Source organism: Onychostoma macrolepis, chromosome 22 (genome assembly GCF_012432095.1).
Source record: "Onychostoma macrolepis isolate SWU-2019 chromosome 22, ASM1243209v1, whole genome shotgun sequence".
In the NCBI taxonomy this organism is placed as follows: Eukaryota; Metazoa; Chordata; class Actinopteri; order Cypriniformes; family Cyprinidae; genus Onychostoma; species Onychostoma macrolepis.
Window position 1 is genome coordinate 13,879,250 of NC_081176.1, and position 17,842 is coordinate 13,897,091.

Sequence of the window (17,842 nt, forward strand, 5' to 3'; positions counted from 1 at the left end):
CCCCCATTTTTACAGAAACAGACTAAGAAGACTAGAAGACTAATATGCATTCATACATGGTTACCAAGTTTTAATTCTAATTGCTAAAGTTCTATCAATAAATAATACTTGATTATCATAATATAATTATAATGCTTGACTGACTGATGTTAAGAGTGTACTTTTTTCCAAACATTATATATTATTTTTTTTGTTTACTCGCCAGACTATCTATATCTATTTATCTATGGTGAAGCGCACCATAAAATAATTGTATCAATTCATACAGGGCTAGTAAGTAGTACATACACCTGTATAACCAGATACACAGTATCGAATCAGTACTCGGTATCGGCCGATACCCTGAGCCTAGGTATCGGTATGGGAAAATGGGTATCGGAACATCTCTAAATACAATGTGTTTATGGGGTTTAAGGTTCAAAAAAACATTATTTTTCACATACTGTACATTATTGTTGCTCCTCTATGCCCCGCCTTTCTGAAACGTGTCGATTTTTACAAAGTTCATCGTTCTGAGAAGCGAGGCGTGCTCTGACTGGCCAGCTATCCAGTGCGTTGTGATTGGCCGAATACCTCAAGCGTGTGATGGAAATGTTATGCCCCTTACCGTATTGTGATGCCGTGTCCCAGGGCAATGACACAAAAACAATAAAACCCATTATAAACGAGGCATTTGTTTAATCCAGTGGGGACTGATGACAATGACTTACAGTATACTGTCTTTTTACGTGTTGCGTTGCATCGTGCTGCATAAACATTACCATGTCTGCATTTGTGATCAGAGAAACGACAAACAATAAGCACTACTCTACACTGCTCAAAACTCACGTTTGAATTGTCAGTGGCAAATTCTTTAAATATGAAAACATACTTACAGGCTGTGAGTCAGAAGCGCCTGACTGTCCTTGCAAAGTTGGAATTGCCCCACTTTATAGAAACAGCCTTTGTGCAAGCCAGCATTGTATGCTCCTCTTCCAGGTTCAGGAAATAGTCCTCTGTAAAATGCGCTGCACACATTCGAAAATTCGGGTTGAACTGTTCTGGAACAGTGTTGTAAATACAACTTAACCACTGATTCTAGTTGTGTCCTCTTTTGGAAGCCCAAACAAAGTACTTTCGCTTTCACAACAAAACACAGCGTCTCTAGGACATGGCGCCGACTGCAGCAACAATACTACAGCGAGAATAATAATTCCAATGTTTTGCAAATCTCCCCACACAGTGACGTAGACATGTGGGAGCATGTTTGAATTATCTGTTTTTGGTGGGCGTGGTCAAGTCTTAACTTTTATAAAGAATATCTCTTTGGGTTTGAGACTTTAGTCTTTGCAGCTTTAGGGATCTTATCTATGCACAAACAGCTTGTAACACTCAAAAGAGAAAGGAAAACTTGAAATCGCATCATATGACCCCTTTAAAATAAAATTACTTGCAAAATGGCTAGTTAAACAGCTAGATTTCAATACAGCTATATTGCTGTTTAAATAGAGCATATCACTAAGGAAGTATTATATAATTAATATTATATAATATTACATACATATTAATATATTATAAGAATGTTAATTGATCTCCACAGGAAATTAAAAAAAAGAAATTAGAAAATTAAGTTAAATAGCAACAGAAAAATAATTTAACGTGAGAAAATAAATAGCTGATATAATAAAATATATAGCATACTTTGATCGTAAAATCTATGGTGTATTTACACTGTGAGAAAAAAATTCTGAAATTAAAGAGTGCAAGCAGGGGTGGAGGGGGAGGGAGGAACAGAAAGTGTGCGTAAAGTAAACCCATAGATCTCAAAATTCATTCCTACGAACCACCTTCACACAACTGGATTATTCCTCACATGTAAATGCTTTTAATTCTTTTTTGTGGATTTTCTTTTCTTTTTTTTTGTAATTGAAGATATAGAGCATGGTAACTACATATGAGCATGAAAATAACTCTGTTTGTAAGCAGAACAGATGATTATATGTCGGAGAGTTCATAAATGGAAGATGATTCACAACGCTACTTTATTCAGTCTGTGTTTATTGATCATGAATGGTACGTGTTTAACATCCTTTTATTAAATATGATACATGTTAAACGTCCTTTTAGTAAATATGAGGAACATGTTTCTTTTTCTATTGGGATTAGTAAAATCCCAGTAAAAAGTTTTCCACCTTGTATTTGAAGAAGGTTTTAGCGGATCCTCCTTAATAGCATTCTGTTTGATCTGAAACAGGTTTTTATTTACTGACTGGGACATTCTGTTTGTGTTTCAGGTGTGTTTGGTGATACAGATGAAGTGAAGTCAGTATCAGTAACTGAGCGAGATTCTATCACTCTACACACTGATGTTACTGAAAAACAAAGAAATGATCATATACTGTGGATGTTTGGACCTAAAGAGACTCGTATAGCTGAACTCTATAAGCAGAGCATTGATATGTTTGGCAGTAATGAGACATTTGGGGACAGACTGCAGCTGGACAGTCAGACTGGATCTCTGACCATCAGAAACATCACAACTGAACACACTGGACTTTATAAACTACAGATCCTCAGAAACAGAGGAACTTCATACAAGAGATTCAGTGTTACTGTCTATGGTGAGTAAATTAGCCCATTATGATCCAGACTGTGATGAAACAAAAATGAAACTGTTTTCCCTGGTGATTCATAAATATTTCAAATGGAAAAAGACAGACAAAAAGTCATTTCTACAGCCTATTTTAAAAAATCTAATGTACCTTTGCTTTACAATCCTGAAGGAAATACCAGCGCTTAAAAGAAAGCAAAAGACAGTGTTCAAGTGTTAGGTACAATATCAGTTATAAAAGATTTGTTAGATTTTGAATGTTGAAAATAAAAGTCAAAAGGGAGAGTTTTTCTCTTTATCTAAGCTTAATTCTAATCATAATGTTTTTGATAAAAACAAAAAATCAGCAGTTCAGGCTGAATAGCTTTCAGGTACAAATTAAAGGGTTACTCCACCCCAAAATGAAAATTTTGTCATTAATCACTTACCCCCATGCCGTTCAAAACCCGTAAAAGCTTCGTTCGACAAATTGTTGAATAAATGTCTTTATTTTTATTTTCTTTGCGTACAAAAAGTATTCTTGTCGCTTCATAAAATTCAGATTGAACCACTGATGGCAGATGGACTATTTTGGCGATGTTTTTTTATACTTTTCTGTGCCTTGACAGTATAATTTACAAGCCTCCCGGTTTTTATCAAAAATATCTTAAATTGTGTTCTGAAGACGAACAAAGCATTTACGGGTTTTGAACGACATGGGGGTAAGTGATTAATGACAAAATTTTCATTTTGGGGTGGAGTATCCCTTTAAAATCTGCTGCATTAAATTGTTTTTAACAATATAGGTATTGAGATATGACGACCAGCATGTGTGATAATATTAATTTAAAGATGTCTAAATTGTTAAGATGTCAATCACTGTTTGTTCCTGAATTAATATTTTAGTTCTGTTTGATATTTTCCAGCTCTTCTTCCCGCTCCCATAATCACCAAAGACTCTCCACAATGTTCTTCATCATCAGGATCATTGAATTGTTCACTGCTGTGTTCAGTGGTGAATGTGAGTCATGTGACTCTCTCCTGGTACAAAGGAAACAGTTTATTGTCCAGCATCAGTGTGTCTGATCTCAGCATCAGTCTCTCTTCCTCTGGAGGTGGAATATCAGGAGAAAAACACCTACAGCTGTGTGCTCAACAATCCCATCAGAAACCAGACAAGACATATCGACATCACTGAATTTTGTCACACATGTCCAGGTAATTCAACACTAATTTCATCAAGTATATAGAAAGAATATTGTTTCTGGGTCTGTAAATGCACTGTTGATGTGAAGCCAAAGTTAACTGCTTTCTTTCCATTTTAGAATCGTTTCATGTAAATAAAGTCCTTGCTGCATGTATGTCTGCTGTAGCTCTGGTTGTACTCGTGAGTGTGATGTACTTTCTCTGCAGGAAACGCAAAAGAACGGCACAAAAAAGTAAGTCTTATCTTCTGCTTTTATAACAAGAATAATGTATTAATGCTTTTGCATCCATTAAGTTTATATAACTGATGTTAATGATTGAGAGATTAACTCTATCCTAACCCTAAAACTTCAGGAAATGGTTTTGAACCGTGTGTGAATACAGTGAATACAGTCCAGACAGAAGATGAAGAGGTACAATATGCTGAAACAGGATTTTTTAGACAAAATGATCAGAAAAAGGTACGATTTTTTTTTTAATTAAACACCATCTATTAGCATGTCCAAAACTCACAAGCCTTTCTTTATTCTGTGAAACATAAAAGATGAAATTCTAAAGATTATCCAGGACACTCTTTTCTGAGGATTTAGCTGTCAAGCTGCAAAATGACAAAAACAAATATAGTCCAGATGACTGTGTGATATTCCAAGTCTTCTGAAGTCATATGATAGCTTTGTGTGAGGAACAGAATGAAATTTAAGTTGTCTTACATGCAAAATATTTCTTCCTATAAAATAATGATCACTTTAATGTCAAAATGTAGAATACATTCTGTGCATGATGTCAGGAGCATTTAGACTTTAAGGTCTGCATTAAACACTAACAATTATTATTTTTGATCAGACATTAATGGAAAATCCTGCAGGTCTCTTTCTCTCTGCAGTACAAACACAACAATGACACACTATTTGTATTTCCTGTCATGGTGAAATGAATGCCTTTAACTTGTTGAGAACATTTGTTTGGTGAGCCTCATTTCGTACAGTAAATTTGTGTTGTTTTTCAGAAAGCTAACGGGACAGAGGAAACAATATACTCCAGGATTGTCATGAGACACTGATCAAACTGTTGCATTTATGTTGTCTGGATTTGTCTACTAACCAGGCAGTCGATTAGAGGAGAGGAAGATGAAGAACTCAAAACCCAGTGTTTTATGAAAGACTAAAATCATTCAGGAAGCAAAAGCATGAACTTGGTTTGAGGACGCCCCCTGTTGTTATAAATATGTCACTATTTTGGTATCAAGATTTTCTCTTGCACTGACATCCCATGTCACATAATGCTATACATGAATATTATTGATTCTTACTTAATATAAAAAATTATGTGCAATCCTTTTTTGAGTATAACAAGAATCCTCTGACTTAAATGATATTTAAAGAGAAACTGTTGTTATTTTCCTCCAGAGCATGAATGTTTAGAGCTCTTTTAAGTCCACCATTTTCTTCCAACCTTCTGTTAGTTTCATGAGTTGTTAGTTCTTGTTCCTGCTTAATGAGCTCTAATCTGTTCAACATTATTTGACATTTTAGATGTGTGTTTGAGCTCAGCAATGCATACAGAATACTATAGACTTGTGGATTATTGTGCTTTACGATATAATAAATACCATAAATATTGTACACTGTAAAAAGTGATGTTAACCTAACTTAAAAAAATTGAGGAAACCTGTTGCCTTAAAATTTTTAAGTAAATGATCATTAAAAAAAAATAAGTTAAGTGAATTAACGTTTTTTTTTAATTACTATTTACTTAATAATTTTAAAGCAACGGGTTTCCTAAATTTTTTTAAGTTAAGTCAATTTATCACTTTTTACAGTGTGCTAATACTCAATTTTGTGAGGTTTTTGTGAGTTTGTCTGAGGTTTAACGCATAACTGATTGCATAATTTTGTCAACATTTTGTATGTTTTGTATATTTTCATGTTTAATTTTTGTACTGGCTATAGATATATTATCTGCATAAATCATTTATTTTTATGTTAGTTATATATCCTTGAATCAGATATCCCTACAAGAATAGGGTTAGTGATCGGGTTAGAAAATACAGTTTGTGTATAGTATGAAAACCATTACGTCTATAGGACCAAATGTCCTCACTTATATTGTGGAATACTTTGACAAGTCACTAGTGATGACATTTTACTGGTCCTCACTAGTTAAAAAAGCGTATAAATCAGCCAAAAGATGTTTTATTTCAATCTAGTGTTCTGCACATGTTCTTGTGATGAGTAACAGTAGGGTTAGGTTCGGTTAGAAAATCAATCTGATAGAAAATAATAAAATCAATGGAAGTCTGTGCAATGCCCTCACAAACACGTGTGCGTGTGCGTGTGTGCATGTGTTTCTATTCCCTTACCCAAATTCCTCAGTAGAAATCTTGGACTCTTCCTAAGCTTCCCTCATTTTGCCGCCCCTGCTAATGGTGCACAGCCTTCTCCAGCATCTCTTCTGGGAGTATGTCATTTGGTGTTTGCTGTGCAGTGCTATAGGCAAAAACATAAGAATTCAGGCGTGCACAGCACACACATGGAAACGCACAGAAGGGTTCACTGCCACTACAAAGTTTTTTTCCATCCTTCACAGTTTATGCAGTTTCAAGTTGCTGGTTAATTTTATTTCTGTTGACTCATCCCAGATTTAAGAAGATCAAAGTGGAGTTGAATTATTATAGACTTTTGGGTGAATAACTGAAGAATTATGGATCTCTCTTTTCTGCTGCTCTGTCTGTTCTTACAGATATCAACTTTTTCTGTGCTCGAACAATAATCTTTTAATTTAAATTTTTAAAAAAAACGTTTTATAATACAAAATCCTTTAGGCTATTATTCATCCAATATTTCAATATTTTATTCAAACCAGTGTTGTAAAAACACCTACTTTGTTGCATATGCTAGTTAGCAGCAGATTGTTTCTGTCAATCGATCATTCCTGTCTGTGTTTCAGGTGTGTTTGGTGCTGATACAGATGAATTGACGTCAGTATCAGTGATGGAGGGAGATTCTGTCACTCTATGTTACTGAATTAAATAGAGATGTTCACTTAAGGTGGAAGTTTGGATCAGAACGCACGTTTGTTGCTGAAATGTATCCTTTTCATTGATGATTATTCATTTAAATCTGAGAGATTTGGTGACAGATTAAAGCTGGACTATGAAACTGGATCTCTGACCATCAGTAACATCAGAACCACAGACTCTGGGCTTTACTATGTAATTATCGTCTATCGAGGAATACAGTCAATAACATTTAATGTCACGGTATATAGTGAATATTTTGGATGTGTATTCTAAGATGAAATAGCCTAATCTGAGAGGTTTTAAAACAATAAATTCATTACATTACAGAATTTAAGTTTTGTCTGCTTGTTTTGTAGCCACAAACATAGCGTTGCAATGTACTATTGTTTTAAAGGTTCCTCATCGACCCCTATAAGAGACTATAACATCAGAAAGATCATCAGTGATATTTTTGTTCATCTGTTTTTAATTTTTTATATACAGTGAGGAAAATAAGTATTTGAACACCCTGCTATTTTGCAAGTTCTCCCACTTAGAAATCATGGAGGGGTCTGAAATTGTCATCGTAGGTGCATGTCCACTGTGAGAGACATAATCTAAAAAAAATCCAGAAATCACAATGTATGATTTTTAACTATTTATTTGTATGATACAGCTGCAAATAAGTATTTGAACACCTGTCTATCAGCTAGAATTCTGACCCTCAAAGACCTGTTAGTCTGCCTTTAAAATGTCCACCTCCACTCCATTTATTATCCTAAATTAGATGCACCTGTTTGAGGTCGTTAGCTGCATAAAGACACCTGTCCACCCCATACAATCAGTAAGAATCCAACTACTAACATGGCCAAGACCAAAGAGCTGTCCAAAGACACTAGAGACAAAATTGTACACCTCCACAAGGCTGGAAAGGGCTACGGGAAATTGCCAAGCAGCTTGGTGAAAAAGGTCCACTGTTGGAGCAATCATTAGAAAATGGAAGAAGCTAAACATGACTGTCAATCTCCCTCGGACTGGGGCTCCATGCAAGATCTCACCTCGTGGGGTCTCAATGATCCTAAGAAAGGTGAGAAATCAGCCCAGAACTACACGGGAGGAGCTGGTCAATGACCTGAAAAGAGCTGGGACCACCGTTTCCAAGGTTACTGTTGGTAATACACTAAGACGTCATGGTTTGAAATCATGCATGGCACGGAAGGTTCCCCTGCTTAAACCAGCACATGTCCAGGGCCGACTTAAGTTTGCCAATGACCATTTGGATGATCCAGAGGAGTCATGGGAGAAAGTCATGTGGTCAGATGAGACCAAAATAGAACTTTTGGTCATAATTCCACTAAACGTGTTTGGAGGAAGAAGAATGATGAGTACCATCCCAAGAACACCATCCCTACTGTGAAGCATGGGGTGGTAGCATCATGCTTTGGGGGTGTTTTTCTGCACATGGGACAGGCGACTGCACTGTATTAAGGAGAGCATGACCGGGGCCATGTATTGCGAGATTTTGGGAACAACCTCCTTCCCTCAGGTAGAGCATTGAAGATGGGTCGAGGCTGGGTCTTCCAACATGACAATGACCAAGCACACAGCCAGGATAACCAAGGAGTGGCTCTGTAAGAAGCATATCAAGGTTCTGGCGTGGCCTAGCCAGTCTCCAGACCTAAACCCAATAGAGAATCTTTGGAGGAGCTCAAACTCCGTGTTTCTCAGCGACAGGCCAGAAACCTGACTGATCTAGAGAAGATCTGTGTGGAGGAGTGGGCCAAAATCCCTCCTGCAGTGTGTGCAAACCTGGTGAAAAACTACAGGAAACGTTTGACCTCTGTAATTGCAAACAAAGGCTACTGTACCAAATATTAACATTTTCTCAGGTGTTCAAATACTTATTTGCAGCTGTATCATACAAATGAATAGTTAAAAAATCATACATTGTGATTTTCTGGATTTTTTTTTTTAGATTATGTCTCTCACAGTGGACATGCACCTACGATGACAATTTCAGACCCCTCCATGATTTCTAAGTGGGAGAACTTGCAAAATAGCAGGGTGTTCAAATACTTATTTTCCTCACTGTATATATATATATTTTTTTTTTCCAGTTGAGGACATGCAACAAATGTACTTGATGGTAAAATAGTTGATTCAGCAGAAGACGATAATTAACACTATAATGTCCAGCAATACCAAGCTGATGTCTTTTCTGAACTTAAATATCCATTCTTTCTCTTTCCTAACAATTCATTTTCTCAATATAGTTCTTCCATTTTATTTTCAATATGCAAAATATAGGCATAGTATAATGTGTGTCTGTCCATGTACACGTTTCATGTACATTTTAATAAAAGTGTAGCAAAAAGTATGTGAACTTTGGAATTGTTGATATTTGAACTGATGTTTAAAAAAAAGAAAGATATGTTTTCTTCTCTGTAGTGAATACAGTGTTATCATTCACATTTATCATTGTTGCTGCTCTTCTGTGGAGTGGTGAAAACACAAGGCATCCACAACCATGCTGATACACAGCATGAATAGTTTATGTGATGTTTACAGTCATATTCATGAAACAATTCACCATTTTCTCACAACTATAAACACAATCTCAAAACTACACACCAATTTGTGCAAACTTCAGACAAAAGTCAAACATTTTAGTCAAAAACATATTATCTTTTGTCAGAATCTAATCTTTGGCCTCAGATGACACACAAAGCTGTCAAATACACAGACTATTTTCCTGACAAGATAACACTAGTGAGATCAATTCCAAACACTGTCACAAAAACCTCCTTTTGGGAAACAGGAAACATCTTGCAAGTCAATCTCTGTTACAGTATGCAGCATAAATAGAGTTGTGCAAATACAGTAAAATTCACCAATAAATTCTATTACACTACTGTAAAGTGATCCTACAGTAAATGAAAAGCACTAGAAGAGAAAAGTACAAAAACCAAACTACTGAATATACAGTAAACACACATTGGAATATCATGTCAGTTACTGTACAGCAATAAATAAATACAGCATCCTCTGCCAAGTTGCATTACAGTATTGGTAATATCCTTATTTGTTATACTATAGCAGTTTCTTAGTCTTCTGAGAAAAGACTTTCTCTGCCTCCCCTAGAGAGTCGACTCTCAGTTCTGCACAAATACATGTAAAAAGTACTTGGCTACAAATCAATTCAACAGTTACGAGTTTGAGGGTGTGTGCTACAGTATTTACAGTACAAAGAACAGTGAAAGTTCTCTCATCTGAAGTACTGCTATGTACTGTAATTGTAATGTGTAAGTAGATGATCCTGCAGGCCAGCTTTCCTTATGCTCATTCCATGCAAAAGAACATGCTCAACTATTGCTTTATATTTTTAATATATTTAATATTAGATTAGATTAGATTCAACTTTATTGTCATTACACAAGTACAGGTACAGGGCAACGAAATGCAGTTTAGGTCTAACCAGAAGTGCAATAGTAGCAAGTGCAGTATATACAATGGTTGAATAAGTGCAGGACAAGGATATGTACTGAGTATATGTATAAATATATATAGAAAGATGGTTATTAATATAAACAGAATTTACAGGTGAATATGTGTAGTGAATAAATATACAGAAATTACAGGTGAATATGTATAGTGAATAAATATACAGAATTTACAGGTGAATATGTATAGTGAATAAATATACAGAATTTACAGGTGAATATGTATAGTGAATAAATATACAGAATTTACAGGTGAATATGTATAGTGAATAAATATACAGATGGCTATTACTATAAGCAGAATTTACAGGTGATATGTACTATCAATATAATATATATACAGATGACTATTACTATAAACAAGGTGTAAAAGTGCAGTGGAAGTGATTGCATATTACAATTAGACATACGGTGCAAAATGTTAATGTAAGCATTGATAATGTAACAACAGTCGGCAGTGCAAATGAGCATAATCCAATTTAGGTATGGTAGTGCAAGATACAAAAGTAAACAGTTGTTACTGTAATAAAAATTTACATTCAGTAGTGCAAATAAGGCAGATGTGAGGTAGGAGAGAAGAGTTAATAATATATGAGGAAGTGGATCAACGGGGGGTAGAGTTCAGTAAAGAGACAGCTCTGGGGAAGAAACTGTTCTTTAGTCTGCTGGTCCTGGTCCGGAGGCACCTGAAACGCCTACCGGAGGGCAGGAGAGAAAACAGTCTGTGGGCTGGGTGAGAGGAGTCCTTAAGGATGCTGCGAGCTCGATGCAGACAGCGTTTCCTCTGGATGTGTTCGATGGCAGGTAGTGGAGTCCCTGTGATGCGCTGGGCAGTTTTCACCACCGCTGCAGTGCCTTGCGCTCCGCAACAGAGCAGCTCCCATACCATACTGTGACACAGTTGGTCAGGATGCTTTCTATTGCGCAGCGATAGAAGTTCACCAGGATAGCAGAGGAGAGCTGATTCTTCCTCAGTGTCCTCAGAAAGAAGAGGCGCTGGTGAGCCTTCTTGACCAGGCTGGAGGTGTTGGTTTTCCACAACATGTCCGCCGAGATGTGGATCCCCAGGAACTTGAAACTGGAGACACGCTCAACAGCCATTCCATTGATGTGGATGGTGTCGTGTGTGCCTCTTGACTCCTTCCTGAAGTCCACGATGAGCTCCTTCGTTTTGGTGGTGTTGAGGAGCAGGTTATTTTCAGTGCACCATGTGGCCAGGTGCTGGATCTCCTCCCTATAGGCAGTCTCATCGTTGTTACTGATGAGGCCAATCACTGTGGTGTCGTCTGCAAACTTGACGATGGAATTAGATCCATACACAGGCTTGCAGTCGGAGGTGAAGAGGGAGTAGAGAAACGGGCTTAGCACACAGCCCTGTGGTACACCAGTGTTAAGTGTGATGGATGTGGAGCAGGTGAATCCTGATCGAACATTCTGGGGTCTGTTGGTCAGGAAGTCCAAAATCCAGTTACACATTGAGGTATTGATGCCCAGGTCTCCAAGTTTGGCTATTAACTTGGTTGGGATGACAGTGTTGAATGCTGAGCTGAAGTCAACAAACAGCATACGTGCATAAGTGTTCTTATTGTCCAGGTGAGTGAGCACAGAGTGCAGTGCCATGGAAACTGCGTCCTCTGTGCTCCTATTGCTACGGTAGGCAAACTGGTGTGAGTCCAATGTGGATGGTAGAGAGTCTTTAGGTGTTCCAGGACCAGCCGCTCAAAGCACTTCATGATGATGGGTGTGAGTGCTACAGGGCGGTAGTCATTAGGGCACCTCGGACTAGAGTGTTTTGGCACTGGCACAATGGAAGTGCATTTAAAGCATGTTGGTACGGCTGCTTGGGCAAGAGACAGGTTGAAAATGTCTGTAAAAACCCCAGCGAGCTGCTCCGCACATGCCCTGAGAACACGACCAGGGATGTTGTCTGGTCCAGCAGCCTTGTGCGCGCTGATCCGGCTCAGTTCCTTGCAGACATCTGTGGAGGAGAGTATGATTGGTGGGTGGTCATCTGAGGGATTGAGCTTGGTGGCAGTTTCTCTGTTGTCTCTTTCAAAGCGAGCATAAAAGTAATTTAGCTCGTTCAGGAAGTTGACATCAGTGGCTGCGGGGGTGGAGTGGGTGGGTTTGTAGTCACTGATGGCCTGAATGCCCTGCCACATGCGTCGAGGGTCAGAGTTGGAAAAGTGTCCCTCTATCTTTAGCTTGTAGCAGTGCTTGGCCTTTTTGATGCCCCTCTTCAGGTTTGCTCTGGATGTGCTGTAGGCTTGTGCATCTCCTGATCTGAAGGCAGTGTTGCAATGTACTATTGTTTTAAAGGTTCCTCATCGACCCCTATAAGAGACTATAACATCAGAAAGATCATCAGTGATATTTTTGTTCATCTGTTTTAATTTTTATATACAGTGAGGAAAATAAGTATTTGAACACCCTGCTATTTTGCAAGTTCTCCCACTTAGAAATCATGGAGGGGTCTGAAATTGTCATCGTAGGTGCATGTCCACTGTGAGAGACATAATCTAAAAAAAAATCCAGAAATCACAATGTATGATTTTTAACTATTTATTTGTATGATACAGCTGCAAATAAGTATTTGAACACCTGTCTATCAGCTAGAATTCTGACCCTCAAAGACCTGTTAGTCTGCCTTTAAAATGTCCACCTCCACTCCATTTATTATCCTAAATTAGATAATGAGGTCGTTAGCTGCATAAAGACACCTGTCCACCCCATACAATCAGTAAGAATCCAACTACTAACATGGCCAAGACCAAAGAGCTGTCCAAAGACACTAGAGACAAAATTGTACACCTCCACAAGGCTGGAAAGGGCTACGGGAAATTGCCAAGCAGCTTGGTGAAAAAGGTCCACTGTTGGAGCAATCATTAGAAAATGGAAGAAGCTAAACATGACTGTCAATCTCCCTCGGACTGGGGCTCCATGCAAGATCTCACCTCGTGGGGTCTCAATGATCCTAAGAAAGGTGAGAAATCAGCCCAGAACTACACGGGAGGAGCTGGTCAATGACCTGAAAAGAGCTGGGACCACCGTTTCCAAGGTTACTGTTGGTAATACACTAAGGCGTCATGGTTTGAAATCATGCATGGCACGGAAGGTTCCCCTGCTTAAACCAGCACATGTCCAGGGCCGACTTAAGTTTGCCAATGACCATTTGGATGATCCAGAGGAGTCATGGGAGAAAGTCATGTGGTCAGATGAGACCAAAATAGAACTTTTGGTCATAATTCCACTAAACGTGTTTGGAGGAAGAAGAATGATGAGTACCATCCCAAGAACACCATCCCTACTGTGAAGCATGGGGTGGTAGCATCATGCTTTGGGGTGTTTTTCTGCACATGGGACAGGCGACTGCACTGTATTAAGGAGAGGATGACCGGGGCCATGTATTGCGAGATTTTGGGAACAACCTCCTTCCCTCAGTTAGAGCATTGAAGATGGGTCGAGGCTGGGTCTTCCAACATGACAATGACCCGAAGCACACAGCCAGGATAACCAAGGAGTGGCTCTGTAAGAAGCATATCAAGGTTCTGGCGTGGCCTAGCCAGTCTCAGACCTAAACCCAATAGAGAATCTTTGGAGGAGCTCAAACTCCGTGTTTCTCAGCGACAGGCCAGAAACCTGACTGATCTAGAGAAGATCTGTGTGGAGGTGGGCCAAAATCCCTCCTGCAGTGTGTGCAAACCTGGTGAAAAACTACAGGAAACGTTTGACCTCTGTAATTGCAAACAAAGGCTACTGTACCAAATATTAACATTGATTTTCTCAGGTGTTCAAATACTTATTTGCAGCTGTATCATACAAATAAATAGTTAAAAATCATACATTGTGATTTCTGGATTTTTTTTAGATTATGTCTCTCACAGTGGACATGCACCTCGATGACAATTTCAGACCCTCCATGATTTCTAAGTGGGAGAACTTGCAAAATAGCAGGGTGTTCAAATACTTATTTTCCTCACTGTATATATATATTTTTTTTCCAGTTGAGGACATGCAACAAATGTACTTGATGGTAAAATAGTTGATTCAGCAGAAGACGATAATTAACACTATAATGTCCAGCAATACCAAGCTGATGTCTTTTCTGAACTTAAATATCCATTCTTTCTCTTTCCTAACAATTCATTTTCTCAATATAGTTCTTCCATTTTATTTTCAATATGCAAAATATAGGCATAGTATAATGTGTGTCTGTCCATGTACACGTTTCATGTACATTTTAATAAAAGTGTAGCAAAAAGTATGTGAACTTTGGAATTGTTGATATTTGAACTGATGTTTAAAAAAAAGAAAGATATGTTTTCTTCTCTGTAGTGAATACAGTGTTATCATTCACATTTATCATTGTTGCTGCTCTTCTGTGGAGTGGTGAAAACACAAGGCATCCACAACCATGCTGATACACAGCATGAATAGTTTATGTGATGTTTACAGTCATATTCATGAAACAATTCACCATTTTCTCACAACTATAAACACAATCTCAAAACTACACACCAATTTGTGCAAACTTCAGACAAAAGTCAAACATTTTAGTCAAAAACATATTATCTTTTGTCAGAATCTAATCTTTGGCCTCAGATGACACACAAAGCTGTCAAATACACAGACTATTTTCCTGACAAGATAACACTAGTGAGATCAATTCCAAACACTGTCACAAAAACCTCCTTTTGGGAAACAGGAAACATCTTGCAAGTCAATCTCTGTTACAGTATGCAGCATAAATAGAGTTGTGCAAATACAGTAAAATTCACCAATAAATTCTATTACACTACTGTAAAGTGATCCTACAGTAAATGAAAAGCACTAGAAGAGAAAAGTACAAAAACCAAACTACTGAATATACAGTAAACACACATTGGAATATCATGTCAGTTACTGTACAGCAATAAATAAATACAGCATCCTCTGCCAAGTTGCATTACAGTATTGGTAATATCCTTATTTGTTATACTATAGCAGTTTCTTAGTCTTCTGAGAAAAGACTTTCTCTGCCTCCCCTAGAGAGTCGACTCTCAGTTCTGCACAAATACATGTAAAAAGTACTTGGCTACAAATCAATTCAACAGTTACGAGTTTGAGGGTGTGTGCTACAGTATTTACAGTACAAAGAACAGTGAAAGTTCTCTCATCTGAAGTACTGCTATGTACTGTAATTGTAATGTGTAAGTAGATGATCCTGCAGGCCAGCTTTCCTTATGCTCATTCCATGCAAAAGAACATGCTCAACTATTGCTTTATATTTTTAATATATTTAATATATATCGATTCTCGAGGTAGTTATATTGTGTGTTTGAGTTTTCCTAAATTGAGGTCCCCACAGGTAAACAAGCTAATAAATCACACAGAATGAAGTTTTTTGAAAATCTAAAAATGCAGAAAGTTTCCTGTAAGGGGTAGGTTTAGGTGTAGGGTTGGTGTACACTGTAAAACTAAAGGTTCCTGGAGGCACCTTTTGGGGTTCTTCACTTTGCCACTGTGGCGGAACCCTCTGTAGAGCCTCTAGGCACCCTTTAAAAAGGGGTGGTTCTCTGAGGAACTTTTAATGGTTCCTGGAGGAACTCTTTTATTAAGAATGGTCAGGAACCACCTTGGTGCTTGAGGCACCATTTCTCAATTTCAGTTCTTTAATATTTGTTCCCTCTCCTCCCTCTAGTTTATTGTTCCTGCTATTGACATTTAATTATTTTAATAAACAAATAGAAAAACTAAAATGAATACATATCAAACATTGTTTATTGATTAACAACAACAATATCCATAGAAGTTTCAAATAAATAATCAATACTGCACATCACAATCAAATTCATGGGAACACCAGTGTTAATATTGTTATAAATAAAAAAAACTTACACTTTGACAAAACCATAAACAAATAAATGTGACTCAAATATCTTAGAACTTTAAAACAATCATACCTCAAAAATAGTACAATTCAAATGAGCAAATTTAATGTACATCGCAGTCAATGATAACATTCTTTCTTGTTCTAAATGGAGGTCACAGATTGGGAAAATTCACACAGGAAATTAAGAAATTGATAAGCCTCAAGACAGCTGTAGGTAGCTTGATGATCTCCTCTTGAATACCCAACAAATAGCAGCAGAAAAATAGTACACTTTGCTGTACGTTTAACAGCTTTTCTGTATAATGTTGAATAGAACAAAGGCACTTATAAGGTGAAATCATGTTGGTAGGTTCGTCAGCAAGTAGCTCCTCACCATCAGGAAAATCTGCAGTGCTGCTCTCACCAAATGGGTCTCCATTACCACAGTTAGTGTAAGATTCTGTGTAGTTCGTTGAAAAGGAGGATTAACATAAAATTTAATAACAAAATATTGACATTTATTCATTTAGCACATGGTTTTATTCAGAGTATCTTAAAATGAGTATTTTGTTATATTAGTGTACTGATTAATGGTTGTGGACTAGTTCAATGCAGTATCTATTGCAATAACACACAGTGTATGTATATTTGAATGTATTTATGTATGTATGTGTTCGTGTGTATGTATATATACACAGGTGCATCTCAAAAAATTTGAATATCGTGAAAAAGTTAATTGTTTTTCTGTAACTTGTTTCAAAAAGTGAAACTTTCAGATATTCTAGATTCATTACATGTAAAGTAAAACATTTCAAAAAAATATTTTTTTTTGTTTTAATCTTGATGATTACAGCTTACAGGTCACGAAAGCCAAAAATATTTACATTTGAGTTGAATTAAATGACCATCCCTACAGTACAAATTCCGTGTGTCTGCAGCAACACACATTAAAGCCTGAACAATAGTTTGGTGAGCTGTCGAACAAGGTTCACTTGGAGCTGTAATGATTTGTTTTGCTAGAGACAATAAGATTGATGATTTGAATAGCAATAGCTTTAACTGCAGCAATCCAATACTGGATTTTTGACTTGAACTGTAAGCTCTAATCATCAAAATTAAAACAAACAAACAAAAAAAACTTTTGAAATGTTTTACTTTACATGTAATTAATCTAGAATATATGAAAGTTTCACTTTTGAAATAAGTTACAAAAAACACTTTTTCACGATATCCTAATTTTTAGTGTGTGTGTGTATATATATATATATATATATATATATATATATATATATATATATATATGTGTGTGTGTATATATATATATATATATATATGTGTGTGTGTGTGTGTGTGTGTGTGTGTGTGTGTGTGTGTGTGTGTAAACCTGAAAATGCACAAACTCAGACTTACCTCAATTAATCATATACAGTCCAGCACAGCAGGATCAGGAGCAAAAATAAAACATATAAACTATAAGTAATTGAGGTATTGATGCCCAGGTCTCCAAGTTTGGCTATTAACTTGGTTGGGATGACAGTGTTGAATGCTGAGCTGAAGTGAAAAAGGTCCACTGTTGGAGCAATCATTAGAAAATGGAAGAAGCTAAACATGACTGTCAATCTCCTCGGACTGGGGCTCCATGCAAGATCTCACCTCGTGGGGTCTCAATGATCCTAAGAAAGGTGAGAAATCAGCCCAGAACTACACGGGAGGAGCTG

General features: G+C 37.2%; 1 pseudogene; it reads left to right on the forward strand.

The window, feature by feature from the left end:
* The first annotated feature begins 1,843 nt into the window (after positions 1–1,843).
* On the forward strand, positions 1,844–5,416 carry LOC131529907 (SLAM family member 5-like; annotated as a pseudogene).
* Positions 5,417–17,842: the final 12,426 nt, after the last annotated feature.